Here is an 18,711-nt window from a genome sequence, read left to right on the forward strand (position 1 = left end):
ATATATATATATATATATATATATATATATATATATATATATATATATATATACAATACCAGTCAAAAGATTAAAAGATAAAAATGTTTATCAAGAATAATTATCTGAATGATAATCTATTCTTGATAAACATTTATACGTTATTAGTGTCCAGGCATTATTACTTGAACCTTACTTCAGCATCTCGTCCCGCGTCACTTGTCTTCTTCGTTATTTTATCATCTAAAAGGGTTGAAAATTGTATATGTCTAAAAAGACTGAAGAGGTTGTCTATCGACCATCAGCATTGAAGGCAAATTAAATTTGGTAACAGATGCCGTTACAATTTATTCAGCCGTGCGTAATGATGGTGACAAATGGTCAGGAATGGGTCATGGGATTTTAAAAGAAAGAAATAAAACATCAAAAAAATATGGTAGTCTCTTTATGATTGTAATTCAAATGCTCAATAGATCACCCCTTGGTCTTTCTAGTGTTATGTTACATTTTATCTGAAGATACGAGACTACCCCGTTCGCTGACGATAAAGAGGAGAAAGGCACCGGATGAAAGGGGATGGAATGGGAATGGTGGGAAGATAAATTCCAGGCTCGTTTGGCGGCGAATGCGCGAGCCGGGCAATCGATTCGTGATTTGTATGCGCGCGTCACGTCCTCGTCTAATTTTTTCGCGAACGTGGACGAACGGGGCGAGTGGACGGGCGGGCGAATAACGGGACGGCGACATTACGAGGCAGTCGATGGCCCTCCTAATTACGGCTATGGGGTTGCAACGGGGAGAATCGGATCGAGGGTCCCTTCCGCAGCAACTAACGAGCCGTCGTTACGGCTCGAGCGAGCGAATGTATTCCACTTACGCTCGGCTAATATGCAAAAAGAGGCTTCTAAAACGTAACGCAAGTGTATCCATTCAGCCGAATATTTAATTGCGCTCGTACTACATCCCCTTCTGCGTTAACTCCACGGGAAAGAGTGGGCGGAAAGGGCGAGGGGGTGGCGCTGGGCGGATTATCGAGCCCGCGGCGTTCGTTATCATCTTGCGAGTTTCAACGGGATGAATTAAGCGAGCTTGAATCGAATGACTGTTTTACCAGTTGTGGAGTCTCGAGGGGGAGCATTGCCGAGGGAAAGCCGGGCGTAGAAGCCGTCTTACTTCTCGTGCTGTTAATGCAATGTGGAAAGGAAACTTGGTTGTTAACGCAAAGTTTGCTTTTAATGAATGAATCAACGCGTTTTGGTTGAAGGACACAAAATTTCTCGGAGTTGATGTGACCCAAATTTGGTCATAAGAATCAGAAATTCCGCTTCAGTCAACACGTTGATTTATTCTTTACAAGTTGTATTAATCTCATGTTAATACAACCAAACTTTTTCTTATGTGTGTGTATTGTTGCAACCTCTTAGTAAGTCTACCTAACAGTTAAATTATGTGTCTGTCCAATTTGAAGAAAAAACGAAGACAGACGTATGTTTTAACTGTCAAGTAGCTTATTAAGAAGTTGGAACAATCGGCCTTAACTTATTTATCTAGTCACTAGGAGGAGTTAGCATTACATTACTAGCTAGTAGTAGTGTCAAATACAAATTCACTATCTCGTTTTCGAAAATAAATTAGAGTGTTTATCATGGACATAGTATACATGGACTCCGAATGCCGAATGCTTCGTTCTATTGTCTAATTGAATGAAGCTAAATCTAGAAAGAGAGCGACAATAAAGGGGCTATAGTTTTCTCTCTATTTTGTCACTTTTTTGTTGCAATCCATTTCTTATTTACATAATATTATAGAACGCAACAGCACCCCGATTGGACTGGCAAGCAAAAGTCTTACTTAAATTGTATTGCACACTTTGTTTGTGCATAAAGAGACAGAGAAAAAGAGAGAGGGGCTGATACATATGGCTTCACTTTTCTGACTGTATGCGAAGTCTATGTATATTATGTCTATGGTGTTTATGTCAATATCTCCAAAAGGCATTTGATGTTATTGTTACAAGATTAATTGTGTAAATTCTTGAAATACAGACATTTCTTATAAACACACATATTTGTATATCTGTTGGAGTGATTTACTTAAGAGATAATTTTAAAACGCTTAATCGTTGGTTATAATCGAACATCCGATAAAATAATGTCTTATAAACATATACAATCAATCTCCGCAAGAGTTATACAACTGGTAGCGGCGACTGTTCGCGACATCGCGCGGAAAAGCGAAATGAATTCTCAGAGAGAATTTGTTTGATCAACTTGCATGCGGCGCTTCCGGTCATCAGGGGGTCATCGGCACGTTTCAATAAAATTTAATGTCACATGTATAAGCCCTGCATATACATCGTGGAAATCCCTTTGACCCTTCGACAATCCCTTCCGCCGATTTAATCGCGCGGCGAAGGGTCACGTCATTCAGAGGCCGCGTTTTATTATAGTCGATGAGCGATCGAACGAGTGGAGGTCGTTGTCCCCCTCCGGTGTCGGGCAGTCGGAGTATTAAAATACCTCGGCGAGGGTAATTAGTCGTGAGGGATATCACGATCGGGTTGGCAGAAATGATAATAGGCATCTTCCAGAAAGAAAGAATGAAGGGAGAGCCGACTCATCATTAGCTCTTCGTATCATTGTCGACAGTGTTTCCGCCGAAGTTTTATTGACAGTTTTATTGTACAGTTTCATTCTTAAAGAACAGTAACTACAAGAAGAAAGGATTTAGTTGAATCAGCCAATTTCTCATGAAATATGAACGAATGAGGGAATTTTGGTACCTTCAAATTTACTTAATCCAAACTTCTTTTTCTGTATACCTGAACAATATTATATATTTAACCCTTTGCACTTGATAGGCGCTGAAGCCAGTACAGAAAATGGATACCGTAACAATACCGAAAATCAATACTATACCAATACGAAAAACTAATACCGTAAGAGTACCGAAAATCAATACCATGCCTAATTTTTACTTAATACTTAATTAATTTAATTTAATACTTGTCTATATCTTAATTTTCCTTTTCATTGCTTTATTACTTTTATTTTTATTTATTATTTGATTATTTATCAATTTCTTTTTTATTGTGTTTTATTTTTAATTTGATATTCATATTTCTTAGTTTTTAGTCAATAGATTCTTTCTGTAATGTTAATACGACAATTATTTTTAATTCTTTGTGTAATATAATTTTTTATTCTTGGCTATAGAACGCAAATTTTTTCGGTTCGGGAAATCTTTTTATTCTATATTAATTTTCTTTGCTTCATTGTTTGTCATGTTTTGTACAATATATTTCACATTACCAATTGACGCAATTTTTTAATTTTAGTACTTTTTTAGAAAATTATTTTACGGAATTTTTTTCTTGCGGAACAGATGCTGGGACGTGTACTTCGCGCCTCTTTTCATTTTTTTTTTTTTTTTTGTTATAACTCTCTCGTTTCTCGCTTCTCGCCTCGTCAAGATCGACCGCGAGTCGCGAAAGTTTCGCTCAAGAGGGTTGGATCGGATCTTACGAATTTAAGACCGCCTCTCTCTGTATGAATCGCTGCTTAATTCGACCTCGGTTTCCACGAGCGACAACGGCTTCCGCCGCGATTTCGGGGAAACTTTTATATCGCCGCAAATTGCTCGAGGCCGTCCTTGACGCGCGCGCACACACATACACGTGTACACAAAGGCACTCACATTCATACATGCGAGCCGATGGTTACTTTTTAATTAAAAGTTTCGCTTTTGAAGCGAAACCTTGTCCGGACAACGTGCTGCAAATTGCATTTCGTCCACACTCAACACATCATGCGTTTAATTACGTTGTCTAATCCTTGTCATCGTCCTGAATATCCTAATATTAATGTTTTTTTATCTCCTGTCCGACAAGAAGAATATTTTCTCGTTCGTGTTTCTCTTAGTTCTAATATATTTTTTAATTATGATTTATAATACATTAATTATGGTGCATTAATGCTCTTCAACATTCAAAGTTTCTCTCGAAAAATTATTTTCACGTTTGTCACGCAATAATATTTAGCGTCCGGCGTTAATTTTTTAGCTCGATTTAAATGTTATTTTGATCTCATATAATTATTAATTATATGCAATTATTTGTAAAATAAAAAATATATTATAACTGTATATTTATAATTATATATATTTGTTCATTTTTTGTAATATATTTCTAATTATATAATTAAATAATGTTATAAACTTTGACCGAGATAACAAAGGAAAAATCTGCCTAATTTGATAAACTATTTCTCTAGATTTTGAAAATTTTATTGGCTGAATCAAATTTTCTCCCTATTCCCTCCCCTCTCTGTCTTCCCCCCCCCCATTCTCTTTTCCCCTCAATTAATCAAGCTCGACTCATTTATAAGGGTATACCTACTAAGGAGCGACTCGAGTATCAGGTTGCTCCTCTCCTTGATGAAGTGAACTGAAATGTTTACTGAACGTTGGAAACACAGTTACAACGAAAACGCGATTCTAACCCGGAGACTGAATTCAACATTTTTCCGTATTGCGAGAGTCTCATACATCGAATCAATTGTGACTCACATACTTATCAAAATTACATTGTTAAATGACTCACGTGTTCGCGCATATGTCGTTTCGCGACAACGCGCGTTCAATGACGTCGCCTACTCGTGTGTCGTCGTTCTAAAAAAGACAGAGATCTAGATATTAATTTTCGCGACTGATCAATTACGATAGATGATTCATATGACCGAAACGTCCACGCACACGTCATCCAAGGCAACGGTTTTTCCGCATTTGTTTCGCGACGGTCACGGATAAGACAGAGCCGAAAGAGACGAAGGGACGAAAAGCGCGATAATAAAGGTAACGAAAGGACGGCCGCGGCAAAGCGTGCATAATAACGACGGATTAATTCATTAAGCACGGCCGTCGCGGCGTAGACGCGTCGTGGTCGCGCTCTCCTCCTGCGAGATCTCCTCGTCCTCGTCCTCATCGAGGATCCGCCACGGCATCGCGCATTTTCCGACGTCGCCCGGCGCTTCCACGGCGAGAGATACGTCCCCGGGGACGCCCTCGGCGAGGTCGGGAGCCGGCTCGCTATTAAGCCCGTGGGATAAGACCTGGCACTTCACTTCGTACGCTCTCTCTAATTAAATTATTCCGAAACGCGGAACCACACGCTCTCACACTTACACACGTAAGCAAACACCTACTGCGAAACTCCGTAGAGACGTTTACACGTACGCGAATACACACACACACACACAAACGCACGAAGGCGCACGGATACTCTGCGTGGCCACCCATGTGATGCTGCGGCCGCACCTGCGAGAGAGGAAAATCGAGTTCGCGGCTCTCCCAGACGATCATCGAACCGCTACGAACATTTCTGAGTAAATCAATTTTTCCAAGTCAATGAAGAGGGAAAACTGTCTGATTTTCAGGGATTAGATTAGTGATTGCATTTGACGAGACGCTCATGTTAATACGGGACCTTTAAAAAGTAAGAAATAAAAATGCCGGAAATATTTAATTAAAGATCTTCCTATGGATTCTCTGATGAGAAATGGAACGTTTCAAACGCGCGAATCTAAATGAGAAACCCAAAGACTTCTCAACATTTTTTTCTAGTTTTTATTTTATATTAGGATAGAACAAAACATATGTTAACTTTCTAGAAAATTTCGTTGTTTGATCAAATACTCAGGGAAAATATCTTTTTCATTTTTTTATTCTATCGAATACAATAGTGATTGTGTATATCGCAACCACACGACTTTCGCGATTTTAATCAATTGTAATTATTATTTATTTATGAAAGAAAATCTTCAATTAGAGAATTAACAGAAATATATTGGCGTAAAGGACAAAATATGAAAGAAAGTAGAAGTATATAAAAGTGAAGAAAGATAAAAAGATATTAAATATAAAAGACCAATGAAAACATATAAATGAATATATCAGTGCAATAAAATTAAAAATCTACAATACTCAGTGTTATCAGAATATTTATTACATACTAGACAAACAAATTGTCTTTGACACATAATAAATATAATTCCGTATAAATATAATTAAATAAATATTCCGACAATATCGAATATTGTATATTTTTATTGAGTCTATTTATTTTATAAAAGTTTATAAATTGTAAATAATATCTAAAAACGCAGAAAAATATGCAAAAGTAAATTGACTCTTTCTTGACAGAAGATCTTCGACACCTGAGCGCTAAAGCTGTATCTACCATGAGAACTTAAGCCATAAAACTTAAGCCATAAGAAATTGACCGATCACAGTCAAATATGAGGAAAATAATCGACTGTGATTAGTGTCAATTTCTTACGGTTTAAGGCACAAGTTTGATCTACAATATGCTATCTTTGCTTCCTATTTCTTTTTCTTCATTTTTTCCTGATTTACATCTTATGCCATAAACTAGGAAAAAATAGAGAACAAGAAACAGAAAACAAAAAACACATTTTAATTCAGGCTTTAAAGCTTAAGTCTTATGATTTAAGATCTCATTGTACTGAGAGAAATGATCCGATAAAAAATTAACAGATATTTCCGATCAAATTCCGATCAATTTTTACATTCCATCAGGATAACCGATTAAATTTAATCGGATATTTCCGATTATAATGGCATTTCATCAGATGAACCGATCAAAAAATTATGAGCCGACATTTCTCATCGGATGTTTCCTGATTGAATACAAAAATTTATCTTTAATCGGAAATATTCACTTGTTAATTTTTATCGGGTGATTTCTCTCAATATAAGCACCGCTTAATAGAGTTTGCTTCCAGGTTCGCGCAGCATGCGCTGGACGTTTTCTGCGAACGGTAGCGGCCGTCAGTAGCACGACTCTATTCGGCGAATCATTTTCCAGGTGACTCGGCGAGTCGCTCCGCACGAAAACGCCGACGTCACTGCACCCAACCGGGACGCAATGCGTCCACAGCGCGTGCTGGATTCTCTCCGCGCGCGCGCAAATATAGATACTAATTTATCGCGGTCCCCGTGCGCGCGGCCACCCCATGAATCGAGACAAATCACCCGGCTAGATAAGACCTAGCGCGGCAAGATCGCGCCGGTAATGGGCGCCCCCTGTGATAAATATCGGCTCGTTCGTTCGCCGTCTTATTTGCCGCGACGGAGTGTGCGTGCTTCCGTGAGCGTGCGTACACATCGGCCGTTGGCCGCTGGAGGAGACCGGGTGCCAGTGAGGAAATTTATTCCCTTTATTTATTTTCCTCGAGGTACGCACACATATACGCACACACATATATATCTATATATACAATATATATGACTTGCGCGGGACGCGTGCGGAAAAAATAAGCCACCTTCTCCTGCTGCAAAGAAGCCGAAGCGCAACTTATTTAATACACGTTTTTGTAAAGAAAATTCCTTTTTTTTTTTTTTTGAGATTTTTCTATCGATTTTTTTTACTTTTTTGCGTAAGATGGAAGAAGGAGAAAGAGAGAGAAAAAGAGTTTATTTACACTCCAAGGTAAAGTTTCTGAGAACTATTTAACAGTACAATATACATATGAAAAGATAATAGTTGTGCAAAATAAGTAGAATAAAAATAATATAGAAGAATATATTTTTTGTAATATATTACTAATAATATAGGAGAATATAATTTTTTCCTTTTTCTATTTTTCTTTTTCAAACAATAATCTCGATACGTGCATATAATGTATTAGTAGAAGAGAGAAAAAATTTTAAATTAATTTGATAACTAAGGGAAAAGAAAAGAGAAAACTGAAGTTAAGGGGAATGCCATACTTGTAAACTTTACTAACAAAATATGGTGACTTTTTTCTACAAGTGACTTTACGTCATATTAGTTGCAGAAAATTATAAACGCTTTTACGCCATGAAAATACGTGAAGAAATTAATTGCAGCATTCCTCATGTAACGAAAGTGACAACAAATTTCAAAATTAAAATCTCGAACTATTATTCAGCATAAATTTGTGCTTGATACAAAAGTTTCATGCTTTAGGGCCTTCACACACAAACCGATATAACAGTAACGTAAGACGTACCGTAAGAATTGACCAATCATGTTGAGAATCGTCGAACCGTAAGGTCGCCATTTTGATGAATACTAGATCGTAATTGGTAAATTCTTATGGTACGTCTTACATTATTGATATGTCATTTGTGTGTGAAGGCCCTTAATCTTGTATATTCAGAACATGTGTTGACTCCGCTCAGGAAAATTTCAAAGAACATTGTTATGTCTTTACAACTAAATTTAGGGAGGAAAGCTTAAAAATATAAGAAAAGTTTGCAGAAAGACTTCTATATATCTTCTGTTAAATATGGCAAAACAAAGCAGAACATATTTATATAAGATCTATTTGTATAGAAAATATAAAAATAATAGTGTGATCTTGATAATGACAATCACTTCTACGTTATCAATATTTTTCGAATTTGTCATCCATTTTGTAATTTCCTTAATTGGGATAATAATAATTCTAGGATATGAGTGCTGCCTATGCAGTGAAACTAAACTAGCCAAACATGGTTAAATTAATCTAATTAATTGAACTTTACCAAACTTCTCCTCTGCCCCTCTCTCTCCCCGACATTTATAATACCAGGAAGAAATAGAGAGAAAGAAGAGAGAAAAGAGAGAAAGAGAGACTATGTGCAGTTCTTATATCACTTCGCATCTGCGGAACGATTTGTCGTCTGCCACGCGCCCCGGCGTTTTCATCTCCTTCTTGCTCGCCATCCTCCTCTTCGCTCGCAATCCGTCATATCTCGAGCTTCGTCTCTGTCAAAGAACGACAGCGTCAGCCGCGCGACAGCCGCCGGCCGGGCGCAAAAGGAGGCAGCGGGAGCACGAAAGAAGCCGGGGAAACGATCCAAGTTCGCGGGAAATCGCGTCACGTACGCGACGACGCCCTCCCTTTGGTCTTGGCTGATTGCTTTTTGAATCGGAAAATCTTCCCCGCCGCATTGCCGAGCGAAAACGCGAAATGACATGCCTCTCTGTCTCCGCGAATCCCACGAATTCGGAGCAGACGGGATTCGTCAAGTGAATGAGTGAGAACACCACGGCTGGGCTTCGGGGTTGACTTCCTATTCTCTCCTCAGGAATTCACTTCGGATCTTTTGATCGCTGAAAGCAAAAAAATCCACGACCTTGAAGATGAAATATAATTACGTGTCAATGCATTAAACAAACGCACTGTGTTGTATGAAGAATGAGAGGCAGAGAGAAAAACAGAAAGAAGAGATCCCAAGAGAGAGAAAGAGAGAGAAAGGAAACTCGATTCATCCCGTAAACATCTCGTCGATTAAATGTTCTTTTTTTTGAAAAAGAAATGTCTCCACGTCGATAGAGGTATTACACGTCGCTCGCGCACAGAGGGGGTTGAGAGACGGACTGGTGATTACTTGACAGCGAACTCGCTCGTCGCGCCATAATTCTCCCTGAAACAACCCTTTCACCCCATCGTCCCCGCGGATCACGCGCCGTCGAACAAGAAAAAAGAGAGCTCCGATGGAAAGTTCGCGAGCGGAAAAACTAGCTCGTTCGCTCGAAAACTCGCAGGGAGTGGTTTTTCGCGATCTCTTTACGATCCCTCTCGGGCCGGACCCTTTCAACCGGAATTTTTTGACATTCGCCAATCCCCGCCCCCATCTCAGCTTTTATTTCGTACATATAGTGTAGAGAGAACGAGTCGTAGTTGGACCAAAGGGTATGTCAGTCATTTGCTTTGTTTATACATTTACCGCGAGAAGAACAATGGAAACGAAATCGCAAAATGTTCTTTTTAGAATATAGGTATTTTCCCTGAATTTCCTTAAATAATATTACAGTTAAAAATAAAAAACTGATTTGAGAGCAGCCCATTACATCTCGAAATTTAGTGTTAATATTTTCTATCGTGAGTGAATAAACTTAAGTAACGTGTTATATTAGTTAAAATGAAATTTATAAGTAAGTTATAATACACTGTTATGAGACCCTGAACCACTAGTCAGGATACATAATTTATATGTAGCCTTCTTACCTCGAACTGCTAGCCAACTCGATCTTGATAGCACAAAACAAGATAAGTACGTTGTTCATAATTTGGTTATTACAGAAGAAAATATACGGTTTACAAATTCGTTGAAGGCATAAAACCATAGAAGAAAGTTGCCACTATCATGTCTGTCATAATAATTAGTTGCGTGAGAAGTTAAAACTTTGAAATTCTGAAGAATGTGACATCTAGCCCCGGTTTCCTTTATGTTGAAAAGATTCCACCACTCTGATAAGATATATCTATTATTTATTATTTATCTCGCATGATAAGATAAAGAGAATCAGTATTTGATCGAGATGTTTATGTTTGCGATAAAAGTCACTATCAATAAACAATTGTTATGTTACGCCGAAAAGAAAGTTAAGACTCCTAGGCCAGGTTGTTCAATTTCTAGAGAAAATATCATATAAGAAATATTATTCTTCTTTTTATGTCAAATAACTATTTTCGCGGGTAATGCGTAAAATTAAAAAAGATACTTTCACACGCTTATCTCTACCCATCCCTTCTATATACAGCAGTGTTTATACAGCATCTTTCGAACTTCTTGGCGGTAGAGGCACATAGTTAAAGTTTCGACAGCCCCTGAAGTTACACTGTGTATAACGTAGCTGGACTTGCAGGAGAGATGAGCGGCGTAACATCTCTTGAATTTATACACTTATGAAGTCTGCTCTCTCTCTCCCTGCACCCTCCAACCACTCGACCGGTATATTTCCACGGCCGACGGCGGAGCTGGGGAATTCTTCACAGGAGAGTTCGCTTAGTTGAGCGAGAAAGTTCACGAGAATTTTTCCACGAACGCACCTGAGTCCCGGATCTTAGCCGCGCTCTTAACTCGTCCGGGACGTTGCGCCCGAGAAAATGTCGCGATAATTCATCCTCGATTTAAACACGATCGCGAAGTGCACGACCCTTTCCCTTGAGGAAAAATATCTCGTTCGCGAAATCTCGCCGACTGTGCCAATAAAACTTCCTCAATGGCACGCTATTTCTGTGGACGGAGTCGATTGCCACTTTTCTCTGGCCCCAATTAGTGTCTCTTTTCTCAGTGTCGCAACACGGCCGGCTATTTCGGTCGCGATATTGCGGCGCGTCGCTGAGAGAGTGTCTCCCTGCTGTCTACCAAAATTTCTAGCTTAGCACCTGTCCGCCAGCGCGTGAATTTCATCTCCTCTCATCTTCGTTTAGTCTAGTCCGGCTCTTATTCTCTCTTTCTCTCTCGTACTTTCCGCGGCCATAATTTCTCCACAGTGTCTCTCTTTCTTTCTCTTTCCCTTTCTCAGGCATAAGCTCGAGGTCCATTCATCTTGGCATTGATCCCGACGGCACTTCGAGGCCAAGAGTACATAGATATTCTTAAGTTGCTACCGCGCGAGTTGGATTAGAAGCGAAGCTGTAAAGGGGTTCCCGTAGGCGCGAGGCAGAAGAGACGGCAGGAGAAGGGGTAGTCGGAGCGGAAGAGATTTGTGGCGAACCTCGTGGATTTTACTGCCGCGAGAGGGAGGAGGCAGCACCGTACGGGTATCGTATCACGGAGAACGAAAGCGACCTCACCCTCTCGGCCCGTCGTTGTAAGAAAAAGTTGTCAAGGGTGGGAGGCGAACCGGAAGACAAACGACCGCTGGAAGAGCCTCGCACCAAATTGCAAAAAGCCCGCGAAGAGTTGCGGCAACGAAGTTGAATCGAAGATCGCGAAAGTGATTCTTATAATACTTTTTCTTCGTCAATCGAGAGGACGTCACGCAGCATTCCTCACTTTCGCGGTCGGTGAAGAACTGAACCTCGAACTTGGTCGCGACAACTAATTGATCGATGATATTCACGCAAGGATAACTGTCAATTGAGTAGAACTAATTTGTAATAATGGAGTCGTGAAGTGTCCCAGAAAGGTGTTGCGCGATACCGCCTTCGAGCTCGCGCCAGCGACTTTGTGCGGGGCAGCATCGAAACTGCCTTGAATCAGGTGGTTTCCAGGAGGTTGAACAGATCGACCGAGCACGAAAAGCATTTACGATTTCCACTGTCCGGACGCGAAAGAAACTCTCCGCTCACCGCCATCTTCGCCGTCCCGCCACCAGAAGAAAAAGCTTTTATTGCCACCCCACCCGCGCGTGAGGTGTACAACGATATACACAGGGTGGGCCGTTCGATCGCGAGGGGAAAGTAATTTCGCGTGAAAAGTTGAACGAAAATGCGGAATAAAATATCCCTTCCTGAATTTGAATTGAATTCCATCGAATTACAGCGCACACCTCAAATTAAATTGAAGCACGCCAAAGAATCGAGATAAATTGAATTATTACTTAGACGTAAGAGAGGAAAGGAAAGGAAACCTCTCGAATAGAGTGGCCGTAACATTCGCGAGGCCAAATTTCAATCTCGAGAATCGGCTAATTAATATCTCCCCTTCGTTCCGGGCTCGCGTCGTTATAATGAAAGGTGTGTTCTTCGTTTTGGGACACTCTGTACGGTTTACGCGCCGTTAAAGAGAAAATATATCGGCAGCGGGGAGTAATCAGTGCGTGTCGACATTGCCACCGGATAAATAACGCCTAGCACGTTGTAATTTTCAGGTCGCTCGATGTAATTTCCAACACTCCCGAACAGGATATCATTCGCCGCTCCGAGAGAAGAGCTTTCCGAGCGACTCTCGCGGCCTACTATCGCTCATTGTCGAACCTTGTTATCAGTAAAAGTTCATTATTATCTGAGATAATGTGCATCAACAGTAATATTATAAAAATTATCAAGAACGCTCTTAATCTTCGCTTTTAATTACTAACATTCCGAATCGTCATCATTCTCATTATTCATCTCACTTTCATTCTCATCCTCATTTGCATCTTCATCTTTATGTAGTCTTTTTATGACCATCCTCATTTTTGCCCTTATCATTGTGCTTCTTATCCTCATCCTTGTTCACTTCACCCCGTTATTATCTTTGTCTTCGTCCTTATTCTTGTTCTTAGTCTCATCTTTGTTCTCTTGTGTTCATTGTCGTCTTCATTATCGCTCATGCCCATTCTCGTCCATATCCTTCTCCTCATCGTCATATTTCTCGCAATTCTCATCGTTCTCATTCTCATTCTTATGCTCATTCTCATCCTAATCCTTATCTACCTTCTCACTCTTATTCTCATGGTCATCCTCTCTCTCATCCTCATCCACATCTTTCATCTCATCCTTCATCTCATCTTCATCCTCATCCTTATCCATATGCCCATTCGCACTCTTATCCACTTCAATGTCATCCTTATCCTCGCATCCTCATTCTCATTCCTATCCTTATTCTCATCCACATTCTCCTTCTCATCTTCCTCATCTTTATCCATTTCACTCTTATCCTCAATGTCATCCTCATTTCCATCTTTCTCTCAGCTTCATCCTTATTCTTACTCTTATCTTCATCCTTATCTTATCCTCATCCTTACCTTGTCCTCATCCTTATCTTATCCTTAACCCAACTCTCAAGTTTATCATCACCCTCATTCTCATCCTTATTTTCTTTCCACCTGCCCCCTCCATTAACCTCATTCTCATCCTCATTGTCGTCCTCATCGCTTCATGATTATCACTAGCGAGGGTGGCAACGGCGGAAGGATAATAGGACGGCCAGTGGTCGTCCAGACATAACAGATGCCCGCGACACTGTCTGCCCGTCCGCCCGTCCATCCGTCCGGCCGTCTGTCGGTGGCAGCGGGCCATCATCATCCGGCGTTTGGACCGGTTCGAATGCTGCGGTCCCTATGGAGACGGCGGCGGCAGCGGCGGTGGCGGCGGCGGCGGCGGCGGCGGCGGTAGCGGCGGCAGATCGAGCATCTCTAGAATGAAACGGCGGCGCACTTTGTGCGCCTGCGTGCCACTCGACGCACCCATCCGTCCATTCGTCCCCTCTGCTCCCTTTCACAATGTATCGGGGGACAACCGTCTCTCGTGCCGCCGTCGCCTCCGGCAGTCGCGTCCTCGTACGCCACCGTTTACGTACCGTCGCGACGCTCCGGCTGGCCGCAGTGCGTCGCCGACGGGCGTCTCGGCGCGTCCCGCCGCCGCTGACCTCGTCGTCGTTCTCGTTGTGCGTGCATCGCGTTCGATAGTGCGTCGCCAAGTGCGTGAGAGGTAGACAGTGGCAAAAGAGAGAGAAAGAGAAAGAGAGAGTGCGAGCAGGAGTGAAAGGGAGAGACGGGGGAAAGCCGGTACGTTGCCAATGCTACGGGCCGGTGCATTCGTTCACACGGCAACTCGACGACGGCTACCTAATCGTAATAGCGCGATTAGGTATCGGCAATATCGGTCGCTCCTTCGAGAACGTGGCGGCGATCTCGGAGGTGTGCTGATACGCACCTGTCGTCGTCGCGAGTTTCAGTGAACTGTCGATTGCGAGTTATCACCTGCGTCTCCGTTCAAGAGTGTGTTAATTTATCCATGTTTAATTAAACCAACGCGTGATTAATCAGATCCGTTCAGGTCAGTTAACCGGTGGTGGGTATCAGTGATTTCTCGCGATTCTTCACACTTCTTATTTTTTTTCCGCGAGTTCTTGAACTCGTTCAAACAAGAACCGACAAACACACCGATCAGCGCGGAGCACAGAATCGGGAGTGCAATAGAACGTCGCGTTTGAATTCTTATGAATAATCCTTTAAGCGTTGAGCCTTTAAGCATCCTGAGGTCGTTTTTTCTTTCCCTAATAATGGAACTTCTTTATGCCTCAACCGCAAAACAGAGCTTCCTTTGTCGATTAATTCGGAGGAAAGGATTCCAATGAATGTCTCAGTTAGTTCACGGTCAAATAAGTGACTCAATGATGTGATGCTTTTCTCTTTCTAATTGTACGTTGCACTAGCATAGTGAGATCTATCGGCTGTCTTATCGGTAGATAAGACTCAGTAGTAGTGGCTGGCATATAGAAGTACGTTGTCGGCAGATAGAAGTGAAACGTATTACACAACATATGCACGGAATCTTTCCACGCGAAGAATATATTGTAGTAAAAATTACGTTCAAAATTATGTCCCTTCTTAATGCTTTTTGGCAAACTGGACTGTACTGAAATTGTATAAATTGCTATGTGTAGATTACTATAATTACTGTAAAAACAATAAACTTGATAATCTATCTGCTATACAACAGAAAAAGACATTAGAATACAATTATTATAATTATTAGTAGTAAAAGGCCAATCGTATGCAACATTTTTAAACAAATATATAATAATTTCGGTCATGATTCTCTTCAGAATTGTAGAAATTTGGTTGCAATTTTGACTGCAATATTTCCTCCGTGTAGAGGTGATTAGTAAATTACAAATCGCACGACAATCTAGATGGGAATAATGATAAGAAATAAAATGGAACAGATACGTAAGAAGAGATAAAACTTCAGATATTTACAAGATATGCGACGTATAAAACACGTCACATAACAGTCTATAAGAAAGTCCTCAAGTGCGATAGGAAAGAAGTGCACCTAAAGAGAGTGCATTTGGCGTTTACACGCGGAACAAGATTATGGCGCGGAGCAAACAGCGTCGGCAGTTTATCTGCGACTACTTTCGAAAGCGCACGAGACCGACTAGTTATTGATTGCGGTGATTTTCGCGGCGAGACGCGGGGAGGAAATTGCTACTGTCGTTTTCGCGAACATTACACGGAGATCGTGCCGCCGCGAGCGACTTCATCTCACTTTCGCCGCGCGATATCACGACGGGGCCTCGTCCTGTTCCTGCCTGATTGCGCGCTCGTCTTCGTGTTATTGCCGGTCGTCCTCTTCCGTTCGAAAACTAAGCAGGCATGCGGGCAGACAAGCTGGTCAGGCAAACGGGCAGGCAGGCAGGCATTCGCAATATTGCTTGTGGCACATTCACGACCCGTACCGGAAGTGCGGCGAAGGTCGTCTTGAACGTACCGAAAGGTCCCACTCGCTCTCGTTTCGTAATAAAGGCCGGCCAGCAGGTTACCGCGGACGGTTTCTTCGTTTTTGGCCGCCGCGTTATTCACCGTGCGCATGTTGTCGCGCCTCGAGGTGCACATGGGCCAACAGTATAATTCAGTCATCGGCATACGATAACAAAACTGGCTGACATCAATTTTTACCCCCAGACTGTGTGGGTGTGAGATCCCGAGGGTTTTTGACGCGCTAAGACTAAAAATACACTGTCAAAAATGCTCCATCACGTTAGGTTTCCAAGATACTCTAAGCTAAATGTGCTAAGATGGCCATTTTTAATCCAATTTTGATTGAAAAGATAGCCAATTTTAGATTGAAAAAACTTGAAACAAGACGGGATAGGCCAATTTAGCGAACGAATTTGAACTTAACATGAAAAAATCTACTAAAATCGATTGTTACCAATCGGTTGTATTCAATAAATGAAAAAATAATTACTCCATATATCTATGCTTAATTTTTTGTGTTCTTTAACGCACACTGGTAACCATAATTTCCTAAGCATTCAAAATGTGTTTACTTATATAAAAAATAAAGTATGTCTAAAATTATACTTATTCTTTTATATATTGAAGTTTTAAGTATCGAATCACAAAGTTATTATTCGAAATTACATATAAAAAGAATTGAGAAAAATAAAATAATCATATGAGACATTGCATAGCAACACTAGACAAGTTATATAGTTTTATCAATACATCTTATGCTGTGTCTACCAAAAATTTGCGTATTTATTTTAAAACTTAACTTTTAGATTAAAGTTAGGTTAACTTAATTTTTAGCTTGGAATATCTCGAAAACCTGACGTAATAAACCAGTTTGGGTAACGGATTTGGTTTTAGGATGCCAAAAACTTTCGGAATTGCCTATTACAGGTCAGGAGAGTTAGAGCAAAAGTCAAAATTTACGGGTGTATGTAGTTTCTCACAATTTTCACTCCAAATTAGCCCGCTGGCGTTGTTAAAAGGACATCCCGCGGCCGGACTCGCCGCACTTGCGGAATCGAACAGAAAATTGTGCCTCCGGCAGTGCCTCTAATTTGCAATTCAAGACGTATAATTACGTTACGTAAATGCAGTATGTGTGTGTATATGTGTATCGATACTGTCGCGCAAGAAGGAAGAGAAAAAAGAAAAAGGCCGAAGAGAGAAAAACACGGAACGTAAAAATAATTCGCGAGGGAGAGACGCTTTCTATTTCCGTGTAGCCCCGCGTAGCCCGCGGGATGTCTGAAATTCCTGATGACACTCTCGCGATATTGTTGGAGAGTCCACGGGGTCGGCGTTATTTCAACGGTACCGGGATTTTCGCTCGTTTATCCGGATGAGACGGCCGTTCGCTCGCGTCGCGAGTTATTCGCGACGGTGTGCGATCGGCACGCGTCAGGTGGAAAGTTGCACGATCGTTTATTAAGGATCTGCAACAGCCACGGGGAGGTCTGTCTAGCAAAAGAAAGAGTGAAAGAGATTGAGGGAAAGAGAGAGAGAGAAATTTTAGTTTAGAAAGTGCTGTTTCCAAGGAGGAATTCCGCGAGGAGACGGACGTCGAGAGAAACATTCAGGTGTTAATCAGACGGTTATAGCACAGTGGCTCGAAAAGCGAGAAACACGAAAAGGAAATGAGATTCCCGACTTCTTATTACAAATTTTCTAAATATTTATCTTATAATCTTCTACGAACAAACTATATTAAACCACATATTAGACCACACGCTCTTTTCTAGAAAGTACATCAAAATTTCCATTGGACATTAAATATTTAATTTCAAAACTGAGAGGTCTTTTTAATTACTGAAAGGAAATAACGCGCGGTTTATGTATGTTAATAAGAATACTTCTTACTATACAATCTTAAATATCTCAAATACATTATACAAATACATAAAACAATAATTTCGTTTTAAACTATTCTTTCACTGTGCAACTTGTGTTTTTCTTATAGTGAATAGTTCAAAGAATATTTTGGTGCAAAATTAAATTGATTTGTTTATTTGTAATATGTTTGAAACTTGTTTAAACCTTATAGTTCTCATTATGCCCCGAGTTTCTCTATCAAGTAATTTCCGCGCTATCCTGGAAATCAATCATTTTTCACAATCCTAAAACTCCAATTTATGTAACAACAAGTGACAAGGTAATAATACCTTAAAACAGCAGTTACTAAAAAATGTTCTTTCATCATATATTTTCTGTTTCAAGCCACGGTGCGTCGTCGCGACGGTGCATAATTTCCGCTTCCATTTCCCGAGAACGTTTCTCCCGGTATTCGCAAAGGCTCGCGGATATCGTTCCAGGCCTCTCGCCTTTGATCGCTCGCTTCAGGCGCTTCTGTCGTCTCCACGCTCGCGCGAATTTCACTTCATTCGCGCGAGCTTCGCCTCGGCCCCCGAGGTTTTCTCAGGCGGCGCGAGGCGCGCGGAAAATCCGCGCGTAATCGCGCGATAACTCGCATTTGCCGTGCATCAACAATGCGGCGGCAGCAAGAAAGCCGGCGCAATGCGCCGATTACTCATCATCATCGTATCGCGTCAGCGTTCACTGGCATTCCGATCGTGTCCGGCCAGCTGCCACTCACGGTGGGCCCGGTAGATAAGGTGGTTTTATTCACGATAAGGGGACGAGAGCGGCTTCTGACGGAGGAGGAAACCGACGTCGAGAGAGAGAGAGAGAAACTGCCGCCGCTTCACTTGCGAGCGATCGATTCGCGACGCGCCGCCAGCCAGCGGGAT

At 41.3% G+C, this 18,711-nt stretch overlaps 1 protein-coding gene across 9 annotated transcripts in view; it reads left to right on the top strand.

Annotated features, from left to right (window-relative positions):
• Nucleotides 1-18,711, top strand: part of LOC116851051 (protein sprint) — a 101,045-nt gene that overhangs the window by 11,703 nt on the left and 70,631 nt on the right. For 3 of the 9 annotated variants that reach the window (XR_004379517.1, XM_032830055.1, XM_032830059.1), the window contains exon 1: nucleotides 13,970-14,230. The exons of 4 other annotated variants lie outside the window; for them this stretch is intronic. The gene's annotated coding sequence lies outside the window, so the exon portion shown is untranslated. Of the gene's footprint in view, nucleotides 1-13,969; nucleotides 14,231-14,252; nucleotides 14,517-18,711 lie in introns of those variants that run through there. 2 more of the 9 variants (XM_032830057.1, XM_032830058.1) reach the window with 2 other exon arrangements.

This window comes from Odontomachus brunneus, unplaced genomic scaffold (assembly GCF_010583005.1).
Source record: "Odontomachus brunneus isolate Ranch 3 - 2012 unplaced genomic scaffold, Obru_v1 Obru_scaffold_164, whole genome shotgun sequence".
Classification (NCBI taxonomy): domain Eukaryota; kingdom Metazoa; phylum Arthropoda; class Insecta; order Hymenoptera; family Formicidae; genus Odontomachus; species Odontomachus brunneus.